Source organism: Anopheles moucheti, chromosome 3, assembly GCF_943734755.1.
Source record: "Anopheles moucheti chromosome 3, idAnoMoucSN_F20_07, whole genome shotgun sequence".
Classification (NCBI taxonomy): Eukaryota; Metazoa; Arthropoda; class Insecta; order Diptera; family Culicidae; genus Anopheles; species Anopheles moucheti.
In genome coordinates this window covers 33,697,319-33,703,570 of record NC_069141.1, presented here as the reverse complement: position 1 = coordinate 33,703,570, position 6,252 = coordinate 33,697,319, and positions in this window count along the sequence as shown.

Sequence of the window (6,252 nt, the reverse complement as noted above, 5' to 3'; positions counted from 1 at the left end):
TTCAAATCAACCGTAAAGGCGGATAGGAAACTGTAAATTACGATCGGGTGTTCGACGGGCCTGTTAAGAAACCGCTTCCACCTGGATAGCAAAAGACTTTTTTTGGGGATTCTGTTCAAGAAGAACTAGAATTTTCCGAGATGTATCTGGAATCCTACACGCTTTCTGGACGGTAGCCTCAAGTGGATTCTGTGTGGAGCTTTCTCGATTAACACACTGGAAACATTGCATTCACAAAGCCTTCAATGTGTCAGTCGTGAAAATTTGCCATATACAGGCAGTGCCCGAGATACCGCTATAAGCCGGGAAAAATCCGCGTAACTCGAATTTCCGCGTAAATCGAATCCTGGTGCAATTTCGTTTATACTTCAAAGTCACAGAGTCGACTTCCTTCTATGGACTTAATTTTATCACCGAATCAGGCGATTTTAAGAAAGAATGCATTAAAATAAGTTAGAAAGAAATGTTTTAAGTGACAAAACAAGGTACTTTCGATCGATTTTCCACCATTTTGCTTAAAATTTATGCTATAAACTAGCTCAGCTGTCAAATTTCTAAAAATGGCGTATCTCCGAATCCGCGTATAAGATAAACCGCGTATTTCGGGAACTGCCTGTAATCAGTTTCTTTTTGAACAGGGGGTTATGAACCTGAGAAGGATTCTTGATATTAATCTACATTCTATTCTATTTCAATACAGTTTAGAAATTCTTAAAAAATCCATTCTTTTCCATATAAAGGGATGGGTTTAGATAGATTAGGAGCCAGCTGTATGATCGCCTACGCGTGGAAGTGATTTATTTAAGCTACAAAATTGTGGACGGTCTAACTGCGAAAATATTGCTTGATCTGTTTGGTTTTATTCTCATGACGTAACCGTGATTCCAATGGGATCTTTGTGATCACACTGGTAAAGGCGATCATTGCAATAATGTTATTAACTAATAGCATTAATGTCTTTTGCTGCATTTTATTGTTGCGGTTATACTATTTTAACATTTTTTGTCATTAATTTTTTGATTAACGCTTATGAGTGTGTTTTATTCTTCTTTGCGGGTATGTAATCATTTTTATTTTCCAATGAATTTAATGCGATCATACCCCCACTGCGGGAAATAGCCATCCCTATGTTTGTTTCCAGCATATATTGATAATCCAAGGGAAATCGTGACAAACAATATTCTAATCGCACTCTAACCTTTACACAAATATAAGAGTTTGAGTATAATCGTTCAATACCAAAAAAAAACATTCTCGCCCCACACAAACATGTTAAGCACGCTCTCAACCATTCCGGCATCGTGACAAGTAAATGTGTGCCTTGGGAACTCGAACAGCTTCACCGTTTAGTCATTCGCTTTATCAGCTGTGAGTGACGCAAAATACCCGAGCCCGATAGGGGAAACATCTTCGGCTAGCGAGGACAAAACTGCAAAAAAATCACACAGTTATGAAAATCGATTACCATTCATTATTACATATGGCGTCAGGGAAGACAACAAAAAACACTCATAAGCTCATCAAGAAGCGGGCAATAATTTACAGCGAATTTAGCAGAACCGTTCCGTCCAGAAGCATCGATGGGATGGAATGCATGAGCAGTAAAATGGTTGCTTCCTGATTATCACGCTCCCCCTAGATATTTTTTGTGATGCTTAAACGGTCCACAATTTACTGCCGAACAGCAGCATGCCCTTGTCTGCCACCAACGGGAAGAAATTATGGGGGAATACGGGGTCAAGGGAGTCAGGAGAAATGCAACATTCCGCAGGAAGAAAAAACACACTCACATGTAGCAAACGGGAAGTTGGTATTTTTGAAGGAATATTTGGAACGTTCCGGTGGATGTTGGTCGGTTCCCGAGCTTTTTTAGACTCACCAATGCATCGGCACGGTGCCACTTGTGCTCGCGTAATCGGTTCCGCACGATGCGAGGCCAAAAACATGACAATGATGAACTGTTTGCGTAGGGTAAACTGATCGTGAGACGAAAGCGCCAGAGCGACAACAACACGCCCGTTCATGATGGTGGTGATGATGACGCAGACGAACTCCTCCTACACCAGCGTCCTAGGACAAGCTCGCATTATTACATCTTTCGCTACTTTCTCCCGCCGTTTGCGCGAAGAGACGCTATGCGCCGGACATGATGGAAGTTCGAAGCAAGCGGGGTGGGGGGGTTTTGTTTCATTTCTCGCACTTGGATGTGCTTTTATTAACTTCGAACGTGAATGTGTGTATACGCCGCTGCGATGCTGCTTGATGCCGGCCTGAACCGTAACGAACCGATCTAGCTAAATGTCCTCTAGAAACAAAAAAAAAACCCCGCCATTGGGCTATCTCGTCGAAAAACCATGACCGGGTCCAATGGCATCAATCAACTTAACTCCTTCCTACACACCGACGCACCGACGTTTTAAGGCAAACAGTAGAAACAAATGTGTGTGAAGAGAGTGAAACGGGTTAGGGTCTCTTGGTTCGTTTTGCGCGTCCGTTCGGCGAAAGGTTTTCGCTGGCGGTTGGAACATGAAGAGAAATTGGCCATAGAAATGTGTGCAAATGAAAAAAAAACCGTGTATCATTTCCTTGGATGTTTCGCAATCAAGGTCGTGCAGGAAGTTGTGATTCGCGATTGGTTCGCAATCAAATTCATTCAAAGCTGTGGTTAACTGAGGAGGCCGCAAGCATATCAGAAGCACATCTTATCCTTACGCTAAAGGGTGTCCCAGAAAGTATAAGCACGATTTAAAAGTTAGACAAAAAAATCCGTTCCAGAAACTTAATGTTCATTTGATAAATAGAATTTGTGGAGTGTTTTGTACTATTTCCAAAAAAAAAATAAAAAAATTTAATCCTATGTCAATAATAGCACTTTTGATCTGACGCCTCCCATCAGGCTCAGCAGAGACTTGTCCCGAACGATTTTCGACACTTTCTTCCAGTCTTTTTGAAAACTGGTGATGTCCTCCGCAGCTTTAAAATGCTTTCTCAATTGTGCCATGGTTTGCGCCCAAAATAACTCAATCGGTCTGGCTTCAGGGCAGTTCGGGGGATTCATTTCCTTCGGCACGTACCGTACCTCATGTTCTTCAAACCATGCGATCGTATCTTTGGCATAGTGAACAGAGGCCAAACCTGGCCAAAACAACACTGGACCAGTATGTTTTCGTATCATGAGCAGCAAACGTCGATTCAAACACTCCCGGATGTCAGGATCGGTCCTCATCGTCTCCGTTGTCACTAAACGGTTCGGACATCATACCGCATTCGCAAATGGTTTGCCACACCATCGCCTTTTTTCCGATTTTTTGGGAACAAATAGATTTGTCGGCTTCTTCGACGTCCTGGCTTTCAGGCACGGTGTAATATTGACTCCCCGGAAGAGTTTTGTAGTCAAAATTTACGCACGACTCATCATCCATCACGATGCATGAGGATTGGCGACACAGCAGCTTGTCGTACAGCTTCCGAGCCCGATATTTACCACATGCGGCCTGTTTTGTGCTCCGTTTCGGTTTCTTTTGTTACTTATACGTTTTAAAATTCAATCTTGCGTTGGCACGTTGGATGTTACTTTTTGATATTCCCAGTTTTTGCGCCACATCGCGAATGGAATTTTCCTTTCTTCACTTGAACACTTTTGCTATGTCCCGGTCCAACCGCTGATCGACAGGACCAGGATTTCGTCCTCCTTTTAGTGTATTCTCGAAACTGGACTCCTCCCGAAATTTTTTGATGGCGGTTCGTACGGCTCCGATACTCATACCTTCCGATTTCGTTAATTGACTTAGCGAAATGTTAGGAGTCGAGCACCATTTGTGCAGAATGCTTTTGCGCTTTTCGACGGAAATGCCTCGCATTTCGTCAGACGCTTTTGAAAAAAAATAGTTTCAATGCACTATCTTGTAGCTCTGAATGTGAACAATCAAGCATATCAAGAATCAGCTGTTTTACGACATCCGTTTATAAGATACGTCATTTAGAAATCGTGCTTATACTTTCGGGGACACCCTTTAGTATCAGAAATGCGAACAGACGTTTATAAAATTTTACACAAAATTACCTTTTTCTTGGAATGTTTGACACCCTCTGTCCTACAGAGGACAACACTCTCTCCCAAAGAAAAAGACCCAAGAAAGGTATGACCGTAATATATGCACAAAAAAATACACATTGCCGAACGCAACAGGTATCAAAAGCTTATTCTTAGGGTTCTTGGGATTACGGTTGTGGAATTTCCCAGCCTCACACGCAGCGCTGTCCCTCCGGAGCAGGGCAGGAGCATGACATTGAAGTAGCGCTTAACCGGCCGCAGTAGTACCGCGTACTGTGAGTACGTGCGCAAGCATATAATGGAACACACCCCCGACTTCTTCCCGATGCCCTATTCGCTGTGGCACTCTTTGGCAATGTTGCACCCAGCCTCTCGATAATGATGGTGGGCATACACATACCAAGGGAGTGCAATTTAAATCCATTTGCTTCAATTGAGCCCGACGGACTCGGGCCGTCGTGTCCCCTACATTGATGCTGCAATTGAGCAAGGAACACTCTGGGCTTAGCAAAACAGTGCTTGTTGGCGTGAGTTACCCTACGTTGTGTTCTTTGTTCTTGTAACAAATCCAAAGCTCCTTCCGTTGATTTCTAGTGTTGTCTTTTATTTTCAACTAATAACTTGAACTTCGATCTGTTCTAGGTGTTATCCTCTCTGGATCTGGTAACCATAGGTCCAAGGTTTTCCTGCTCTTCCTTGGCCCTATGGTTACTTGATTAAAAATCTTATTTATCCTAAAATTTTCCCTTTCCCGTTTTCATTCTTGGATCGCTTTCTTCAACTATTGTATTTCCAACAGTGCTGAAGGGTTCCCTGTTCGGAATGGTCTTCAAAGTATAAATAATCTCAGTTTATCTCTAAATTTAGCTATGATGTATTCGTTTCATTCCGGGATTTTTGAGTGCACAAACAAAAGGTTTCTTTAACTGTTCTCGAAATAAAGCCAGCCTGTTTTCAAGTGTGTGCTTTTGACTAATAAATATATCTCTGTTTTCTTTCTATTTTAGGGCACCCGTCTGAAGGGTGGAAGTCATTGGAATGTGCGGCTTTGGGTTCGATCTGTAGCTACATCCTACCGGAAGCGAAAAACGATCGCCACACTTGAACCACTTGTGTAGCTGGAAAATTACTTTTCTTCAACGCTCGATGGTGGAAAAGCATGCAAGCACCACCGCGAGCCGCTAACATAAATCTGTACAAACGAACGGAACGGGGCATATTCACGGCTGATGTACGAACGCTCGATCGATCCAAACCGTGGCAAAATTGCATTTAATGGTAACCTTCGAACTGGTTCGCTGGCTGGCTGCAACAAGTGCACCACGGTGGTAGCCCTGCACTGTGCGCTAGAAAGCGCACAATAGCGCGAATGGCAAGCAAAATAGAAAACTTAATACCTAATCGAACCGACCGTCGTGGCATCGTGAGAGATCGTGAGCCGACACCCGCAGGAAAAACCTGTTCCCATTCTATAATGCATATCATTTAATGTTCCGCGAGCTGTTCGTACCGCCGGGGTACCTTAACGACCGGATTCCACCGGTGCAAAAGGAATTCGCCTACCACCGTGTTCGTGTCGGGCGCGAGATAGAGACAGAACAAACGAAAGCTGGTGGTGGTGGTTCGTTTTTCCACACCCGCAATTATTTTTTTTTTCTATGGAAGGGCGCAAAGGAACAGGACGCGGTGGCTCTGTAAAATCACCGCTCTTGTGGGCGCTCGTGTTAACAGAAGGAACTACTACAGTAAATCGTTCACTGATGTGCAGGGGTTATTATGTTTTTTTTTTGCTTCTTATTATTGTAGGTTTATCATCGTCCGGAGAGTGTGTGCGGCCAGCGATTGATATTCGATTGCAAGCTGATGAGTTTTAGTGCGTGAATTGATAACCGAACGCGCACGGAAGCAATCGAGCAATCTTCCATCCACCAAGTGCAGTGTCGCTCCGGCATAACGCTCCATCGGGAAGGCACCGGAAGCAAAGGTGAAATAAGATCGTAACCGTTTGCGACCGATCGACTTCCCCCGGACCCCGTGTCTGTGTTGTTTGCGCGTGATGGTCTTCCTGTGTCCCGTGTGAAAGCCATTGGGCGTGCGTGCGTTGAGTGTGTCACCCATTCTGGGGAAAGCAATGTGTTATCGTCACGGGTTGCGTTCATCACCCGCTACCATCGCAAAGGATGAAGTTTGTTGGCTAA